At 50.2% G+C, this 18,639-nt stretch overlaps 1 protein-coding gene across 1 annotated transcript in view; it reads left to right on the top strand.

The window, feature by feature from the left end:
- Positions 1–2,178: 2,178 nt before the first annotated feature.
- Positions 2,179–18,639, top strand: part of CERCAM (cerebral endothelial cell adhesion molecule) — a 37,050-nt gene continuing 20,589 nt past the window's right edge. The window contains exon 1 of the mRNA XM_024106130.3: positions 2,179–2,565. The gene's annotated coding sequence lies outside the window, so the exon portion shown is untranslated. The remainder of the gene's footprint in view (positions 2,566–18,639) is intronic.

Below are 18,639 nucleotides of genomic sequence, written 5' to 3'. Positions count from 1 at the left end.
GGGACTCGATTCTGCCTCAAAATCACCCCCAAGGGAGTCGAGACAGGCAGCAGTTGTGTGCGCGTAGCTTAGGGCAGGGTTGGGCCCAGGAGCCAGACACTCATAGGAGTTAGAAGTGGAAAAGAGCCATGCGGTCACTGAATCCCACTGCCAGTGCAGGATTGCTCTCTACAGAACAGGTCCCAGTGTTTTGTCCAGTCTAATTTTGAATGTCCCAGGTGTTGAAGATTTTAGACATTAGATTTTTATTACAAAGACTTATCTGCAAGCCAGAAACCTAGTTACCACTTCTGAAGCTAGGCACACTGGTGGCAAGGTCAGTCCCTGATCCTGCATTCTTGGACATTGCAACCTCTCAGTGACTTCCAGTGGGAGTTCTGGGTAGGCAAGGCCTGCCCGAGGAGAGCCCGACTTTGATAACAGATATTATCACTGGTGATGATCTTAGTGTTAAGCAAAAATTAGAGGCCAAGCTTTTCAGAAGTGATTAGTGTCGTTGAGTGTCAAACCAGAGACACCTTAAAGGGGGGCTAATTTTCAGAGGGTGGGTGTTCAGCACTGCCTGGAAATCAGGCTTTTAAAAAGTTTCTCAAGTTTGGCATCTGAAGTCTCGAGTCACCTCGAAAAGCCACAGAACGGTAAAAGCAATTTCTAAGCGGTCTCAGTTTGTGGGAGCTGCCATGTCAACAGCATCACAAGTTCAAAAGGAAAAATAAAAACCCAACGCCAAATTAAAAACCAGGAAAACGTTGCTCTCTCCTTTCAAAAGACGTCCGATTCCTCAGCAGCTGGAAAAGCCCCCAATGGTCTCTCATTCCAAATGATTCTTCTGGCTCCCTTCTGTTTTCATATTAAACAAACCATTTTTTCAAGGTAAAAATGAGAAGTAAAAACTCCAACCACCGCCCCACAACTTGCTAACGGATTCCTGCAGGAATCCTAAAATGGTTTTACATGGTCTCTGGAATCCTGATGAGCGTCTTTAGGAAATTAAAGCCATCTCTCCCTTGAAGGCTGCAAAGCAATGGGATGCACCCATTGTTATAACTTGGAGCCTAGCATTGTTTTAGAACCCAGATGCTGCAAGCCTCCTTTTAACTTTCTTTAATTCTTAATGTTCCACCCTCCCTCCCCTCATAATACTGGCTGAGTTAATGAAGTTATGTGATCCTATAAATGTTAATTGTCTAAACTTCTCTTCTTCTCCTTCTTCTTCTTCTTCTTCCTTTTTTATCTCTCTCCTCCTTGCTGCTTTCTGCTCCACTTGTAATAAAGAAAATATCTTGGCTGGACTTAGCTAGTTGCTTGGCAACCCCAATTGAAAAAAAGAGAACAAAATGTAACCAATCCAAAGACAAAGCAAAAGATTTTGGTGACATGTGACCCCTCTATGAAAAGGGCAGCCTTAAACTGTCCCTTATGTCCTTTGCTCCTGACTACTGGGGGCTAGCCCCCCCTCCCCATTCAGTTTCTTACACCAATAAATATGGATTAGTGAAATACTTTTTCCCACACTGCTGAAAAGATTGGATTGATCTTTCCACCTCTTTTATGTACCAACCTGACAAGTTTCTAAACAAAATTAACAGGGAAGAGTCAAAAGAAGTGAACCCAGGTTCTGGACCCTCACAGGCTGCTGGGGGTTGGGGTGGGTGGGGAGAGAATCGCACCATTGAATTCAAACCTCACAGATTTTCAAGGTGGAAAAATGTGCTCCTCTTAAAGAGAACTTTTCACTTCAGCTGGTTTAGTCTAAAGATTGGGATGTGCTCCTTCAAACGGCAAAATAACAGATTCCCATGTTTGATTTATAGCTGCTCTGCCTTTCTCTCAGATGCTTGGAGAGGGGCACTCTTTCTAGTCCCAAGTAATATCGATGGCAACTTATAAACCAATCACACAATGCATTTTAGCAAAAGAAATCTATTTTCTTGCTAGCATAGACCGTAATGTCTCTTTCAGAGCAATTCTGTTCCTCTTTGCTTCAGAGCCTGAATACTTCCAGTCTGTAGAGGAAGTCATCTGCAAATGAAATTTCATCCTGGAAAAAAACATGATGTCATTGGCTTTAGTTTTGATTCTGAGTAAACACAGCACAGCGCGGTTTGAAAGTCGTCCTTGCACCTGACGTTAGGCTCCTGGTTTCAAATAAAAATAATATTCCCAGCTCTGAGGAGTGGGCAGAACATCTTCTCACTTCCAACCCTGCCTTCTATTTCCCCCCCTTCAGCACTGATCCGCCTGTTTTGGAGATAAGATAAAACGCTGACTTTCCCCAGGCTCACAGAGTAGTGAATGCTTCTTTCACAAGCAGTGCCCCTTTTCAAAAAAGCATCACCTTGCCAGCTGCTTTCCTCCCAGAGGCTGCCAGGAAAAAAAAATAGGACAAGGGGAAAAAAAAGCCAGTGAACTTGTTTCCAGCCTTTCCCTTGGACGATCCATCCAGAAAAGCGAAAAAAATATTTCTCCTGTTAAAACGCCTTTCGTTCATTCCCAAAGCCCATCAGTGCCGGAATGCTGTCCTCGTGGCGGGAGATGCAGGCTCTGAACGCTAAGGAACTCTCAGTAAGTTGGACATTTTCTGAAGTTATTTTCTTAGATTTCTAAATGTGATGGAGGCCCAAATTCATCCCCTGGAGTAAATCAGAGGGCTTAAGACCAGGGGATGGATTGGGCCCGGGATGGATTGGCTTTTGGAGGGGGATTGGAGAGAGGGCAGGGGGATTAGGGTATCAAAGCACTTCTCTGATGTGTAAAATATTTGATTAAATTTCACTCCTAATGTTGCTTGGCTGCATCTATGTCTCCTTAATTTATGTGCCTCAGTATTAAAATCCTATCTATCTATCTATCTATCTATCTATCTATCTATCTATCTATCTATCTATCTATCATTGTGATGGCCCAAGTCCCAGTGCTGGCATGTGACTGGTGGTGCTGGGAGCTGATGCCTCCACAGCATGCCAAAGGGTTAAGGATCTCACAAAGCCCCTTTGATTGGAGCCCACAGATGAGTCACTCTTTCTCCTCCAGCATGTGGACTCTCTGGTCACAGAAGGAGGCAAGTGGCAGTTTGTTCTTTAAAAACCCAATGACTGGTGGGGGGCGGGGGAGGGGGGGAAGAGGGTTCACCTCTTCGGGGCTGTGAATGAGCCCACCAGGACAGAGAACCAAGAGCTTTTTGTTTCTGCCCCTTCTGGGGCTGTATCCATGAGTCAAGAAAGTGCCTCAGCGAGAGAAGCATCAGAGGCATTTATCCAGAGAGTAGAGCGGCTTACTGAAGCCCTGATTCTGCAAAGAGCTCCTTGTGGGCACAGGGATCTGCCTTGGGTGGAGCATTGCCGGATCCGAGCCTCGGTCTGTGCCCAGTTTTGTTCAGGCGATAGCCCCTCTTTCCCCTCCATCCCTATGGGAATGAGGGGTTGACCCAGACAGTGTTTGGAGGCTGCTTTTGTTTAATCTTCCCCCTGACTCTCAGGACACGCTACTGACTTGCAGCAAATTGAAATGTCTTGTTTCCCCTTGGTTGGGGCCAACACTCCATCCCCCCTCATGTGTCTGAGATTTCATACCCAGCTCCTTGAGCTGCCCCAAAGCAAAAGGCAAACACCCTCTGTGAGCTGCTCTGCAGTAAGTGGAAAAGCCAGGCTAGGAACAACCTGAGCATGCAGCACCTTGCACGCACATGCAACAGCCACCCCAGGCATCTTACCAGCATTGGCTGTAGGCCCTGGATGAGGGCGTTAGCTCAGGTCTGGGGCAGCCTGCAGCAGGTTCTCCAGTCTTGCCAAGAAGTCATAAGCATTGCAGCTGCACCAGCTCTGCTGGACCTTCTCACACCATCCCACAATGCAGAGTAGGGTGACCAGACAGCAAATGTGAAAAATCGGGACAGGGGGTGGGGGGTAATAGGAGCCTATATAAGAAAGAGATCCAAAAATCTGGACTGTCCCTATAAAATCAGGACATCTGGTCACCCTAATGCAGAGCCTTGTGCCTGAATATTCCCCAAGAATGCCTGCTGCCAGCCACTGCTCCAAAAGAATTCTGGTCGCAACAGGGTTGCTGTGTGGATGGTGCTGGACTGGCAGGTACCAAAGTCAGGCAGGGTGGTTGATTTTCCAGTGACCTATAGGCCTGATTCAACCCAAACTCCCACTGAATCAAGGGGGAGCATGGCCTGTGTGAGGCCTAGAGCGCCAGCCCCGAGTTTGTGACATGTCAAGGAAACGCACACTAGAATCAAAGTAATTCCTCCCTCCCCCATATTGCATTCTTGTTTTGATGCAGGGCCTGGCACAACACCATGGGAGTTGTGGCAGGGCCAGCCAGTAGCTGGGTGGGAAGGCCCTCGCTCTGCTCTGCCAGGTGGAAGACTCGGCTTCGCTGGCTGGTTCTGCTCTCTCCCTTCCAGGGGTGAGAGGAGATGGGAGTGTGTACCTCCCATGGCTCTGCAGCCACCCTGTTGAGCTCTGACTGCTGGTGGGCATTAAAGCAGAAAACAGAGGTGCCCTTAAGACTCCATTAGGCCCATAAGCCCAATACGTAGGGCTATATCTCTCCTCACATTCCCAATGATCGCACAGTCTTTACCACACGCTCCATGGCCCACGCTTTGTTTCCCTCTTGGGTGTCCCCATGAGTGTGTATTCTCACTCCCAAAGTCTGCCCAGATCACACCGGCCCTCCCCCCCCACAAGGGCCCACATTCACTCTCCCCACCCACCCTGCTGCCCCCACAGCCAGCGCTCGAGGGCTCAGCTTTTAGCACAAGAGAACTCCCTTTCCATGTTGGTCACCTCCCTAGGTCAGGTACTGAACTGTGCACGAACACGGTGACAAGGGCAATTGCCCCCCTTCCCATTTCCACTCAGTCCAAGTCCTGCCTGTGCGCAGCTTTGCCATCTGTGCCCCAGCTGTGTTCTCCCCTTGGCACTTGCAGACCCTGTGACCCGAAGCACCCCTCAGTGGGAATGTGGCTTACAGTGGGTGAAGCTCCCACAAGCACACAGAGAGCATGAGGGCCCATTTCAGTGTTCAAGCCTCAAACTGGCCCTCCCTCTTACCCGGCAGATAGAGGAACTATGTAGCTTTGGCTAAAGCCCCAATCCTTCTGCAGGGTACAGTCTGAGTACATGAGCAGTAGCGATCTCCTGGGGGGTGGGGGGGCGCAAGGAGGAATGGGACCTTCCCTTCCACAGGCCATGAAGAAGCAGAGAAGCTGCTCCTCGCCCACAGCTCCAATCTCAGAGCTGGAATGGGCTCCACCCCATCAGCACCCACCCTGTGTCAGGGAGAGTGGCCCGTGGCTTTCCATCCTCAGCCCTTGGCTGTGTGACAGCACACCAGGAGCAATTGTGGACCTTGGCTCTGTGGTGTATGGATGTACACAATCTTCACCCCACCCATCACCACCTGCTGGAACGGCCCCAGTCCTGCTGCAGGTGGGACCCTTCATGCCCACGTGAGGCTGGGGAACAGGGCGGGTGGATTTGTCCCTTAAAAATGCAGCTTGAACAACATGAAAAAGAACCATCCAGGGCTACTTTTTGCTGCCCTCTCCTTCTGCTTTTCTTACCTCAGCCCCCTCTGGCTTTCCCGCTTTCCCAATCTCCCCAGAGGGACAGCGGCCCCAGGTGATCAGCCCTCACGGAGGCAGATTCACATGAGGAGCGAGTCAGTGAGCCAGCCAGGGGAGGCTGAGTTGTGGCCTTGGCGTGTAGGCAGAGCAATGACCGATGCTATAGACCTGAGATCCCAGCAGATCCAGAGCACGTCCTTCATAGTGACTCTAGAGGTGAGACATCCACAGTTGAGACCCTCAATAAAACAATTTGTGCCAAATTCCCCTCAACGGTGCAGCTCTCTATGGGAAATGGGCTGGGCTGGTAAGTGTCCTTGAGAAGCGGCCTCATCTCAGCCCTGCCCAGGGGTGACACAACGTCCCACAGCTTCAGTTACTGGCTGGGCCATTGCTCTGACACCGTCTGAACCAGCGAACCCCCCCCCCCCCCCAAATGCCCTGAGTGGGATTTTTAAATGCCTCATTGGACTGTGGCAAAATCATCCCTCCTGAGAGGGAGAGACTTTGCCAACTGTCTTCCAGTGAGGGAGGCTTCTTCTACCTGAGGGAGACTTGGCAGCTGGTGCTATGGGCCCTCCCCCTCAAGCTAGCCTGTGTGTAGGAGTTCTGGGGAGCTCCAGACCACTGCTTCTCTGGGTCCCATGACACTAAATAATGATGTGGGCTCTGGACCAGGCCTCTGAAATCTCTCACAGCTTCAGCTGCATGGTTTCTACTTAGCAGGCCTGGCTCTCTCTCTCCCCTACCCTGAAACATGAGCTGCAGGAGGATGCCTTCAGTGGAACAGGGGAAAGAAACGGACCTGATTTTCACACTGCTTCCCTGGCTTTGGGGAGTGATTCTGCAGCAAGTTAAAGGTTAGAGAGCCTGAAGATTGGCCTTCGATTAAAATGTAGCCCAGGCAGGCAGTGCCAGGAGTGTGCATGAGCGGAGAGGCAGCTAGGAGGACTAACAGGTGGAATTCAACATACACCCCCTCCCACTGGAAGATGTCTCCTATCACACAGTAATTCAGTTCCCTTCCTGAGCTGAGAGCCGGAGCCCCTTTCCCAGCTCCAAGCCCTTTTGTTTCGCCTTTGTGATGGAAAAAGTCCCTCCTAAATCAATTCCATGACACTGTTATTGTTTCCTCACTAAGAGTTTTTAAACTTTTCCCCCCCAAGGTCAGGAATGTGGCCAGTTGCTATTGGGACGGTGGAGCATGGGTGGGTAGGGTTGGGGGTGAAGGGTCACACTGGCTCTGCGGGTCATCTGAAAACAAAACCTTTTGAAATACCTACTCTCCATCACTGCCAACATTGTCTCCTGCCAGCAGGGGCCTGGCACGGACCTTCAATGGCTCCAGCCCTAGCCGCTGTCCACCGCAGCGGTCAGCATCTGGGAATGGACAGAAGGTTATTGTGTGTGAAATAGCTTTGTTTTCAGTCCCAGCTGCCCGGGTTTGGACTGCGACTGACCGAAAGGCCTGGTGGGTGGGAGAGGAGGGAGGGAAAGGCGGGGTGTATGGGGATTGTGAGAGTATGGGTCACTGAGTCCTAGAGGGAGATCCCACCTCGCCAAGGCAAAGACCACTAGAGCTCAGATTTAGAGCCTGGCTGAAGAATTCCCTTGATTATTTTCCCAAAGAAAGTGGGGGAATTTATTATAGAAAAAAAGAAAAAGTACCCCCCCCCCTTAAAAAGTGAAGACACATCGGATGCCCCCATGTTCATATGGTGCCCACTTGACCTGGGCTGAGGAGAGTCCCGGGAGCTGGTCTCTGAGGCCTGGGCTGAGGAGAATCCCAGGAGCTGGCCTAGCTGGGCCTGGTTCTCTAGGTCTGACTGAATTACACAATCATAGAAATTAGGTTTAGAAAAGCCCTGTTTGGTCTCATCCCCTCTATGGCCCAGCATCCAGGGCAGGATTGTGCCCTACAATATCTTAGCCAGTGTTTTAACTGGCCCAGGCAGTGAGCCCCTCTGCCTCATTTGGTGGCTGATGGCTCTACAGGTGAATGGGTCTTGTTGCTACGAAGCTTCTCCTGATATGTTGCCTATGTGTCCCCTTTCTTAAGTTAGACTCATGACTCTTAGTGACAGCTAGGGCCCTACCAAATTAATGGCCATGAAAAACGCATCATGGCCTGTGAAATCTGGTCTCCCCCCGTGAAATCTGTATAGTATAGGGTAAAAGCACACAACAGACCAGATTTCACGGGGGAGACTAGCATTTCTCAAATTGGGGGTCCTGACCCAAAAGGGAGTTACAGGGGGTCACCAGGTTATTTTAGGGGGCTCGCAGTATTGTCACCCTTACTTCTGCGCTGCCTTCAGAGCTGGGCAGCCAGAGAGCGGCAGCTGTTGGCCGGGCGGGCACCCAGCTCTGAAGGCAGCGCCCTGCCAGCAGCAGCACAGAAGTAAGGGTGGCAATACCATACCATGCCACCCCTACTTCTGCGCTGCTGCCTTCAGAGCTGGCGGCCGGAGAGTGGCAGCTGCTGACTGAGGGCCCAGCTCTTCCAGACTCTCGGTCAGCTGACTCCCGTGTCTTCCCAGGCTACCGCCCTTTTCTTAGGCATGTTTTTTTGTTTCTCAGGCCTTTCATTTGAGCCCTTGCCCTATCCTGGATCCTCCTGCTGATCCTCTTTCACCTGGGTTGGACCTTCTCTGTTATGGAGAGAAGTGATGGGGAAGGGCCTCAGATGCAGCCACTTCTATTGTTAGTATTTACATGGTGCCGCAGGTGTGCCTGGGGATTTACAGGGTTAGAAGAAAAGCCGGCCCCTGCCTTGAGGCTCATGCAGTTTGGATCCCTGGATGCAGGAGCCCAGACCTGACCACGCCTATTCTCTTCTTTACGTGGTCTAAGGCTTGGTGCACAACAGCTGCACCTTCTCACCTGACCACGCTTCCCTTGACACCGCTGCTGCGTTACCTACAGCTATGGATAAGGACTGCACGGACAGCCCCTTTGTGCTTCATGTGGTTGGCGGGCTACTCCCTTACACCACCTGCACTGGGACCTTCTGCGTTTGGTCTGCTGAGCTGCAAGACCAGGCAGTGGAGGCAAGCTAGGCTCCACAAATGACCCAGCACACAGCTCTCGAAGCGCTGCCCCTCTTGTACGTGGGGTTCCTTTCGTGCTGGCTCTGGATTCCTTTGCTCAAACAGGCATGTTTGTAACACCCTTGTGTGCCTACAGCACGTTCCGTCTGAGGAGCACAAGACACTTTACAGACGGATTAAGCCTCATGATCCCCCTGTAAGCAGGTGTTATGATGTTCACCTGACAGATGGGGAAATGAAGGAACAGGGTGGTTAAGTGCCTTGCCTAAAGACACACAACTCAGTGTCAGGTATAGAACCCAGGAATCCTGCACCTTAGCCACAAGACTATCGTTCTGCTTTAACTATTAGCCGGTACCACGAGGAAATTGCTTGCTGGTTTTCAGCCTGAGCCCTGCCCCTGCCTGCCCTGGACTCAAAGGGATGGACATGGCACGTCTGCCCAGACTTGAAGATCAATGATGTGGGGGAGCCTCTGTGTTGTTCCAACATCACTAAGGAACTCTTCCTCTCTGAGCTGTTGGTGGGCCAGGAAAAACCTCCATCCACCCAGAAATCAACCTCGGCTTGTCTTCTGATTGGCCAGCACTCTGCTACTGCATTGTTTGCACATGAACCTCTGCAGTAGAACATGGACATGCAGCTGGGGGCATCTGGCGTGGCTGTGGAAATGTGTCTGGCAACTGAGTACAAATGTCTCAGGTGACTTTCAATACGGGCTCACAGTGGCACAATTCTCGGCGCTAACTACAGCTGCCATCGGCATTGTTCCTCCCTCTCCTGTCAGACAGAACACCACTTACTTTCCTTCTGGAGCTCCAGTCAGTCCATCTCAGTTATGCAGCTCTCCGGGGAGATGGTGGAAAATGCAGGTTATGGGGACCCTAAGGATTTAATTGCACTTGTAATTGGGGCCTTTCCATCAGGCCCTAGTGGGGGGAAGTGGAATACACCTAAAAATATCCTGATTAGAGCGTGGCACCATTATTCTTCCATGCCCAGGAGAATAGGCTAATGAAGGACGGAACAAAATAAAAGCACAAGGCAACAACTCCCGGCGAAAGGGAATGGATTTAGCAGAAAACTGGAACGAAAACCCAGTTCTGGGACTCATAGCTGGCGCTAGCTTTTTTAATCTGCAAAACAGCTGGATATGGGAGAAAACAACTGGAATGGACACAGATTTCTCAGGAGTTATTAGACAGAGTCTCAGTGGAGCTTGTGTGTGTCCTTCTCCACACACTGCCTCTGGAGAGAGAGGCCTTTGCGTGTCCCTCTTTTCTGTCCATCCCACCACCCTCCATTAGGAATGGCGAAGAGTGGTCCGGATCGGAATGATGTCCCGTCGCGTAAAGGTTCTTGACTGATTGATCCAGCCCCATAGCTGAGTCTCCTCTTCTTGGTCCGGTGAGGAAGGTTCAGTGTGCGGATGCCTTCGGAACTTACCCAGGATGCTTTTCCTGCATTACAGATGGCTGCATGGATAGGGATGATGGGGAGGGCTGTGTTTCCCTTTCCAATGGTCTAGCTTTGTGACTCTCCCATATAATTGATTGAATTGTCTTCTTACAAGGATATGTAGCCAAGCCATTGTTAGGTCACAATGAGGGGGGCTGGATGAAGAGTATTGCACATCAGTGGTTCAAATCTAGCCCAGGTGACTCTTACAATCTGATGGCTGGTGGCCTGCTGAATAAAATGGATTTGGTTGGTCTCAGCCCAACCTCCAGCTTCTTACATCACACAATCCCTCCACCATCTTTGGCCACTAACTGGCAACATTCTGTTGTCAGCCCTCCTGGGGGGTAGGTCTGTACTGCAAGTGAAGGTGTGATGCCAGAACTTGTGCTAGCTCTAATCTGGCTAGTGGAGTAACAACAGCGGTGAAGACATGGTGGCATGGGCTTCCGAGTCGGCTAGCAACCCGAGTGCGTACCCAAGCTCCCTGGTCAGCTTGTGCTGGGGCAGGTAGCTGAGTACAAGCCCATGCCACTGTGTCTTCACTACTCTTGTCACTGGGGGTATCAGGGTGGCCTGCCCCTTTAAGGGCCAGGAGGCCTTGGGCCAGCCCGCCTGTTCACTTAACCCCACCTGTGTAATTTGCTGCCTCCCAGACAGAGGGGGTGGGTCTTGTGGGGTCAGGTGATAGGCTGAGGAACACCTGGGTCTCATAAAAAGGGCTGAGGGTGCAATCAGAGAGAGGGAGGTGCTACGGGAAGCAGGTTGGGGTCATGCAGGAGGCCCCGAGGTAGTGCCTGCAGGCAGGTTTCTGGGGGGAAGCTGCTAGAGTCTTGTGGGATCGGAGACAATAGGAGCCTGCTAGGAAAAAGGGCTTCCAGGCAGAGCAAACCCTGAGAGGCAGTGCTCAGCTAGAGTGACCAGATAGCAAGTGTAAAAAATTGGGACGGGGGTGGGGGGTAATAGGTGCCTATATAAGAAAAAGCCCCCAAAATTGGGACTGTCCCTATAAAATTGGGACATCTGGTCACCCTATGCTCAGCTGAAAGAGCAGCAAACTCGGCAGGGTTTGGCAGTAGGGGTGAAAAGCCTGGAGCTCCGGGGAGTGATCAAGTGTGAGAGGGGCTGCAGAGAAAGCGGACTGGGAGCCACCACTCCATAGCCGAGCAAAGAAAGACCTGAGCTGGCAAGGCAGACTGACAAGTAGCCCAAGAGGAGGAGATTAATCTTCTGTATGTTGTGGCTCTTAACTGGACAATCCCTACCTGGGAAGGGGATATATTTGCTCAGTGATGAGGCTGGAGTGTCCTGCTACATTCCCTGACATTGACCTTGTGGGGAAGGAGGAGGGGACCCACCTCAGAAGAAACTGAGGTAGGAAACACCTGCTGAGCCATGTTTGACCAGAAGAGGGGGTGATGGGGCAGCCAAGCCCAGTGGCCCTGTGCTAGCTAGATTAAAGCTTAGCTGTGCTACAATCCTATGCTTTCTGTATAGCTATAAACTTTGTTTGTAAACTTCCAGCCCCACATACACAGTGATAACCTTGTTGGCATAAAAGCCAAGGAATGGAGGCACGTTGGCAGGGCAGTGTGTGGGTGGGCAACTTGCCCCAGTACAGAAAAAGAACATTAGTCTCCAGGGGCTGGCACTCAAGGCCCTGTCATCAGCATCACGTTAAATAGTGGTAGACTCGAGAGGAGATTCATGCAGAGTGAATCTCAGCCATGTTCATGCCTGGACTTGCAGTCACTGCACAACCAGGATCTAGACCATTGCCCCGGAAAGAACCTTGGGGGAAAAGATGCCACGTGCTGTCAAATTCTATTCCATTCTAACAGCAATCTCCTCCTCCTGATCTCATCAGCTACCTCTGAGAATAGATGGATTTGTTGTAATGTCTCTGCACCAGGCCAGAGGAAATGGCGAGTCAGCACGAGGTTCGAAGAAGAAGGGATGTTGGTTTCAGAAGGTTGTGTGATTCTAGGCTCTCTGGTCTTGTAACCTAGATCTGCTGCCAGCAAACTGACCCTTGTCCTGAATCTTTGTTTCCAGTGGCTTTAAGTGCGGGGGCTTTTAACTGTGTTCTTCAACATCATCCAGTATAAGAACCCGTGACTTCTTATCTGGAGTGAAACATGGCTTCCAATGACAAAGTGTGTTCTGGGGGAGGAGATGTAGTGTATGTATAGTGTGTGCAAGTAGACTGTGTGATACAGATGAGCGATGGGCTATTTTTATGGCCAATGTGTGTACACGGGCAGGGACGGATTTAGGGGCAGGTGACTGCCTGGAGTGCCGGGCTTGGGGGGCCACCGGGCTCGGGGTGCTGTTTCTGTTGCTAGCGCCAAAGGGAAAATAGAATGTTTGAAGTAAAATGTTTCAGGTATTCTGTATGCGGATTCATTTTTCACTAACCTCCTAGAATGTTCTGGACCCTTTGTAGAATTTTGTGGAACCTTCCAGACTTTCTGAGAACTACATTTTCCTCGAACCTCCTAGAATGTTGTTAGCCCTGCCCTCGTGGGTATGTAAGGGGGGGGGGGCATTGCCAGTCAGTCAGTGAGATATAAGAATGAACTGAAGTGAACTGAGAGCCCAGCTGCGATATTGTGAAGTTTATATACATTGTGTGATATTCAGAAGTTTAACGAATGGGGGAGGGGGGCGGCTAAAGACGCTCCTCGCCTGGCGCGCCATTTGGTCTTGGGCCGGCCCTGTACATGCGTGATCTGTATGAGTGTGAGTGAGCTCTGTATGCACAGGCGGTGTGTGTGTGTAATATTTGAGTATATATGTCTATGCATGGGAGTGGAAGTATTCAGAAGCTATGAATGGGTATGTCCGATTGCACAGGGGAGGTGTGGGATATAATTCTCTGTGTATGGAGGAAGTTTACACAGCTGTATATCTGGGGTATATGCGTGATATGTCTGGGTGGATGGGGAAGATGTCATACATGAGCGTCTACTGTCAATCTGTACACACGACAAACCTGCTGTGCATGTTAGGCCATGTCTTCTGCTGACGAGTTCAAGACTAGAATAGGAGGATTATTGTCGACGGGCAATTTTGGCCGCATTAAGGTGCATTAGCACAGTGTACAGGAATGACAAGCGTGCTGCCTGTCCGGACGGAGGGGTGTTGGCTGTTCTGTGTGGGGACGCTGAGATGCACCACAACTGCCTGACACCAATGCTTTGACTGCAGGACTCTCCTGCATGAAAATGCGCTCCCCCATTTGGAAAGAAACACGGTGGTTTGCCTGCTGCTGCCCTGCAATGGGGCTTGAGAAGGCTCTGATTATATGGAGAAAAGAAACCGCACCGAGGAGCTGTGGTTTTTTTTTTTTTTTTTTTTGTGTGTCTGAGAAGTAGCAGCTACCGTGTGTGTGTGTGTGTGTGTGTGTGTGTGTGTGTGTGCGTGTGTTCAGTGAGTACAACTCACATTGTAATGCTCCTCTCTGCTCTGGATCAGATGGGTAGAAGAAAGCACTTGACTTGACCAATGTGCAGTAAGAGGAGATAAGTATGTTTTTGGGAGCAGGTAACAGACTGAGACACAATCAACCCCAGCTGCCTGTCTTTCTCTAGGTAATAGAGTGATGTCTGTCTGTCTGGAGAGGGGATGCTTTCAAGCTGCTCTTGAAGGTCAGTTTTTTTCCCTCTCTCCAGCCTTAACTCCCTTTTCAGGCCAGCTGTCCTACCACACAAAGAGGGCTGGGGGCTGCTCCCTCTGGTGCCTGTCAAGACTATTCCTGTGTCAGCCACCGGAGCTGCTAGAGAGTCTGGGCATGAGGACACTGAGGGACGGGAATGACTCGGCTGCACTGCCAGCCCCCGCTGGCCTAGGACTGAAGACCTGGCTTGAGTCTTGGATTCTGGCTCCCCTGCCCTGCGGGGCAGTGCTGTGCGGCTTCCAGAGACACTGACCCCGATTCTCCACTGCTTTGCTCCTTGTGTTGTCACTTCTGCCTGTCAAAGTGGGTGTGATATGCTACCAGCTCAGAATCTGCTCGCAGAATCCTCCGCTTGCTTTGCCCAGGTTTAAATGATTGCCCAACGTTCAGGGCCAAGGCGAGTCCGCTCAGTAGGCTTAGATCAAAGTAACTGAATGCCAATCGCAAAGATACAAACACCGCTGGGGAGGGAGTCTAGTGGCGATAGCACAAAATCAACTCCTGGCTTCTGTTTTCAGCTCTGCCAATCTTGTCGTGTGCCCTTGGCTAAGTCACGGCACCGCTCTGTGCCTCGGTTTCCCCATCTGTAAAATGGGGATGATGCTCACTTTCCTCAGGTGTGGTTGAGAGGCTTATAAAGGTTGTTTAGAGGCTAGGATGGAAATTTCTATAGAAGGGCAAAAAGTGTTTATTAATTGATTATTAGAATGATGCAAATCAAAGCAAACCCTCTGGTGTATCTAGTGGCATGCAGACAGTCTCTGAAATAAAAATAACAGCTAGATTTCCACGAAGGGCCCAGTTCTGAGTTCCTTGCATGCCCCAAATCCCCATTGGAGCCAAAACAATGCAGGAGCCAGCTCAAAGGGCTGCAGATTAGAGCTACCGAGGAAAAGATACTTTTCCTGGTGAATATTTTTAAGATTTTTTTGGGGGGGAGGGGGGGAGAGTTAAGGTTGTTTTCAGCAACCAAATACAGAACATTTTCCAGCTTTCCAAACCAAACAAGTTTTGGTTTTCAGTGTTTCAACAAAAGTCTGAAAAATGTAAGTGGAAATCTGGAAATGGCCACTATGTCATTTTATGTTTAAAAAAACCACAAAGTTGTGATGGAAACTTTCTGGCCAGCCCTGCTGTAGCACAAGGGCTGACAAAATCTTTTCAACTTGTCTTGTAGGGTTCATTTCCCAAATACAGCGCTCAGGCCCCACCGCCCATATGTGAGATGTGCATCTTGAGTACCGCTCACTCTGCGTGGGTCAGCTCTCCTGGCTCCAATCCCATGGGCACTATGAATTCCTTACCACCAGTCTGCTGATGCCAACGCCCAGGGCGAGAATCCGTCAAAGCTGTTTCAGTAATAAGGATTAGTTTTCAGGCCTGTTTAGTCACTGGAGCTGATTCCATGTGCGTCATGGCAGAGGGCAGTTTCTGCCAGTCTGATGCTGCTGTGAGAGTAATTGACAACTTGGCTGGGCCTGGGCTGGTGTGGGGAGGCGGCTTGGGAGGCATGTTAGGGCCGATCTTGTGTGTGACCTTGAAATGTCCTACTCAAGTGATGGATGAGGTGGGAACTTGGCTTATGGAAATAGAGTGAGATATAGAGAGGAGATGGGAAGGAGGCCAATGACGGCGGAGAGGGATGACAGAGGAACTGGAGTACCGATGTGAGGGCAGGTATATGGAATCTGTAAGTGTAAAACCTTGAGAGCCTTTCAACAGACGCTCTCTGCTCTGCTCTGCCGTCCCTGGTGGGACATGGGGATGGGAAGAGATGGGATCGATCGTATGATCCGCTCTCTATTGTGTCCCTGATGTGACACATCCACATGTATCCCTAGCGCCTCAAACTCTAAACCTGGGGCACTGTCACCATCTACAGGCTGCAACTGGAAGTGCGCATACGTGATTGTACACTTGGAGAAAGGCCAGGTAGGTCAGTGCACTACGTATGAAGTTTGTCTAACACTTCCCATTGCAAGATTTGATTGCTTATAACTTTGCCAAAACTTAACTGTTTAGGTGTCTGTCTGAGGCTTTTTAAAATGATTCGGCTATTTCCAAGAATGAGGTTGGAGAAAAATACGGCGGTTGCCCGTGCTAAAAATTCTGGCAACTTATTATTTGAACGGCTCTAGCACCGCCATGCTTTGGAGCAGAGATTTGAAATTTGGCAGAGTGGTGGTGTCAGGGAGGTGCCTTTGCCATCCACAAGGAAATCTGCCAACACTTGGCCAAGTTTTAAGCCTTTGAAAAACTGCAGTTCAAACATTCAGTAGAGATTTAGATCTTAGCCGTTAAAATCACTGAAGATTTCATCCTCCCTGAACATACTCACTCTCTCAGCTCCTAGGGCTGCCCAGGCTTCACACATGTGATCCCTGCAGAGCAACTGAGCATACACACACAGAGACTGAATTAAGGCTTCCCAGACAACCTTATTTCTGACATTTCCTGACTTCTGAGTGCTTGACTTTGCAGCCTTCATAATGTTCTTTTACCAGTGTTTTGTGTGTGTTGCATAGAATTGGATTTCCCAGGCAGGTGGTTCTATGGCACATAATTTTCCTTGACTAGCTGCCAAATTGATTATTTCATCCTTTCTCTCTGCTCTCCCCACTTTCCCCCCCACAAAAAAACCCAAACGTCTTTGGAGAATCCTGTGGGCAGTAGTGACACCTGCTGGTGGAAGAGGGAAAAGGGCAAAGACCATGTCTTTTTGCCAAATAATTGACTAAAATTCTGCTATCCTCTTGGCAGATGGGACACTAGGTGCGGAGGGCTCTGAGCTACTACAGAGAATTCTTTCCCAGGTGTTCGCCTGGTGGATCTCACCCACATGCTCAGGGTCTAACTAATCACCAGATTTGGGGTTGGGAAGGAATGTTCCCCCAGGTCAGATTGGCAGAGGTGCTGGGGGGGAGGGGTTCACTTTTCTCTGCAGCATGGGGCACTTGCTGGTTTGAACTAATGTCAATGGTTGAGTCTCTGTAACTTGAAGACTTTAAATCAAGATTTGAGGACTTCAGTAACTCATCCAGAGGTTACAGACCTGTTACAGTAGCAGGTAGATGAGGTTCTGTGGCCTGTATTGTGCAGGAGGTCAGACTAGGTGACCATGATGGTCCCTTCTGGCCTTAAAGTCCATGAGGTGGGTTTGTTTTAAAATAAATGGGCAATTTCACCCTTAACTCTCCAGATGTTAAAAACCACACTCTTTTGTAGCTAACACTGTAGCATTTGTAGGGTCTCCCATTCCTCTCCCACACGGGCCTCCTCAAATCCCATCTGAAAGCTAGACAGAAGGATATATAGGAAGCAAAACAGAGACCAGGCCATGACTTGGGGAGAGGCACTGGACTGGGTTTCTGGGGACCAAAGTGTAATTCCTGCTTTGCCCCAGCTTTCATGAGACCTCGGGCAAGTCCTAAGGGCCTGATTTCAGAAGGACTGAGCATTTGCAACTCCAGCTGAAGCCAGTGGGAACTCGAGGTGCTCAGCACTTCTGCAGATCAAACATTCAATTTCCCGAGGGCTCCCTAATAATTCTTTCCTCCCAGATATGTGTTGGGGGTGGTGGTCAGATACTGCGGTGATGGGGGGACGATGACGATGTAAGGAGGTATGTGGAAGCCTTCAACTTCACTGACATGCACGGAGTTAAGTGAGAGAGTGAGGAGAGTAGGGACTGTCCATCCTGAGTAGGGATGATTGTTGGCAGGTACCCAAATCCTGCCCAGCTTCTGTCTGGCTTCTGAATATGTCCAAGTCCCTCTGCTCATGAGGGATGGCAGGGTAGCACCAGGAAGCATTACTGTCCTCCTCCAGGAGTGGAGCGCATTTACGAGTTCAACCCTCCTGCATTCTGCATGCCTGGGAGACAATAGAGCAAGTGTGGGAAGCAGTGTGTTTAAAGATTAGATTGGTCAGTCATTTTGCTGTGAGAATTTGTGTGTGGGGGTATATTCTCACAGCAAAATGTCTGACCAAGTATTATTTTATCAACTTCAATTGGTTAATAACTGAGCACAAGGACTGGTTAATAACTTAGACTGATTAATAATTAAATCCCACAGTGTTTTAATATGTGCTGCAAAGAGCTGCAGAAGACACATTCAAGAGCCACTCAAGGCTCGCGAGCCGCAGTCTGAGTATCTCTGTCCTAGACCCTTCAAACCTCTGACCGCACTCAGGTTTAAAGCAGACTCATTGCTTTCTATGCAAAGGGCTCTTGGCTGTGCCCAGGGCCAGCACCAGTGCAGCAAGCAGGTGCTTGGGGCGGCCAACGCAAAGGGGCGGCACGTCCGGGTCTTCGGCAGCAATTCAGCGGCGGGTCCCTCGGTCCCTCTCGGAGGGAAGGACCTGCCGCCGAAGTAGAAAGTGGCGCGGTGGAGCTGCCACCGAAGTACCGCCGATCGTGGCTTCCCTGCCCCGCCCCCCCGCCACTTGGGGTGGCAAAAACGCTGGAGCCGGCCCTGACTCTGCCTGACAGCTGCCTTATCCTGGCATGACATGAGACCCCACCCGCTCCAAATGGCCTAAGAAAACCTGCAGGCGAGGAGAGCTTCTTGCATAAACTCAGCAATTATGCCCTGAACCAATTCATAATCTCTGCCACATCAGCAGGGGTCTCAGGCAGGAATGAATTGTAGACAACAGGCCAAGTTCACCCCATGCTTGACCCAGTCAGTGGAGTTGCCCCAGGGATGAATTTGTCCACTGTGTGCTTCTTGAATTTGAGAGCTAAACTCATTGACCACTAGATGGCAGCAGATTACTGATGGAAAAAGAAATGATCCCTGGGAAGGATTTCACGGGTGTAAATACACCACGAAACTGCTGGTGTTCAAGGTGCAGAGCATCAGGTGTAG

Source organism: Chrysemys picta, chromosome 18 (assembly GCF_011386835.1).
Source record: "Chrysemys picta bellii isolate R12L10 chromosome 18, ASM1138683v2, whole genome shotgun sequence".
Taxonomy (NCBI): Eukaryota; Metazoa; Chordata; order Testudines; family Emydidae; genus Chrysemys; species Chrysemys picta.
Note: the sequence above shows the minus strand (reverse complement) of the source record. Positions and strands in the feature narration are given on the sequence as shown.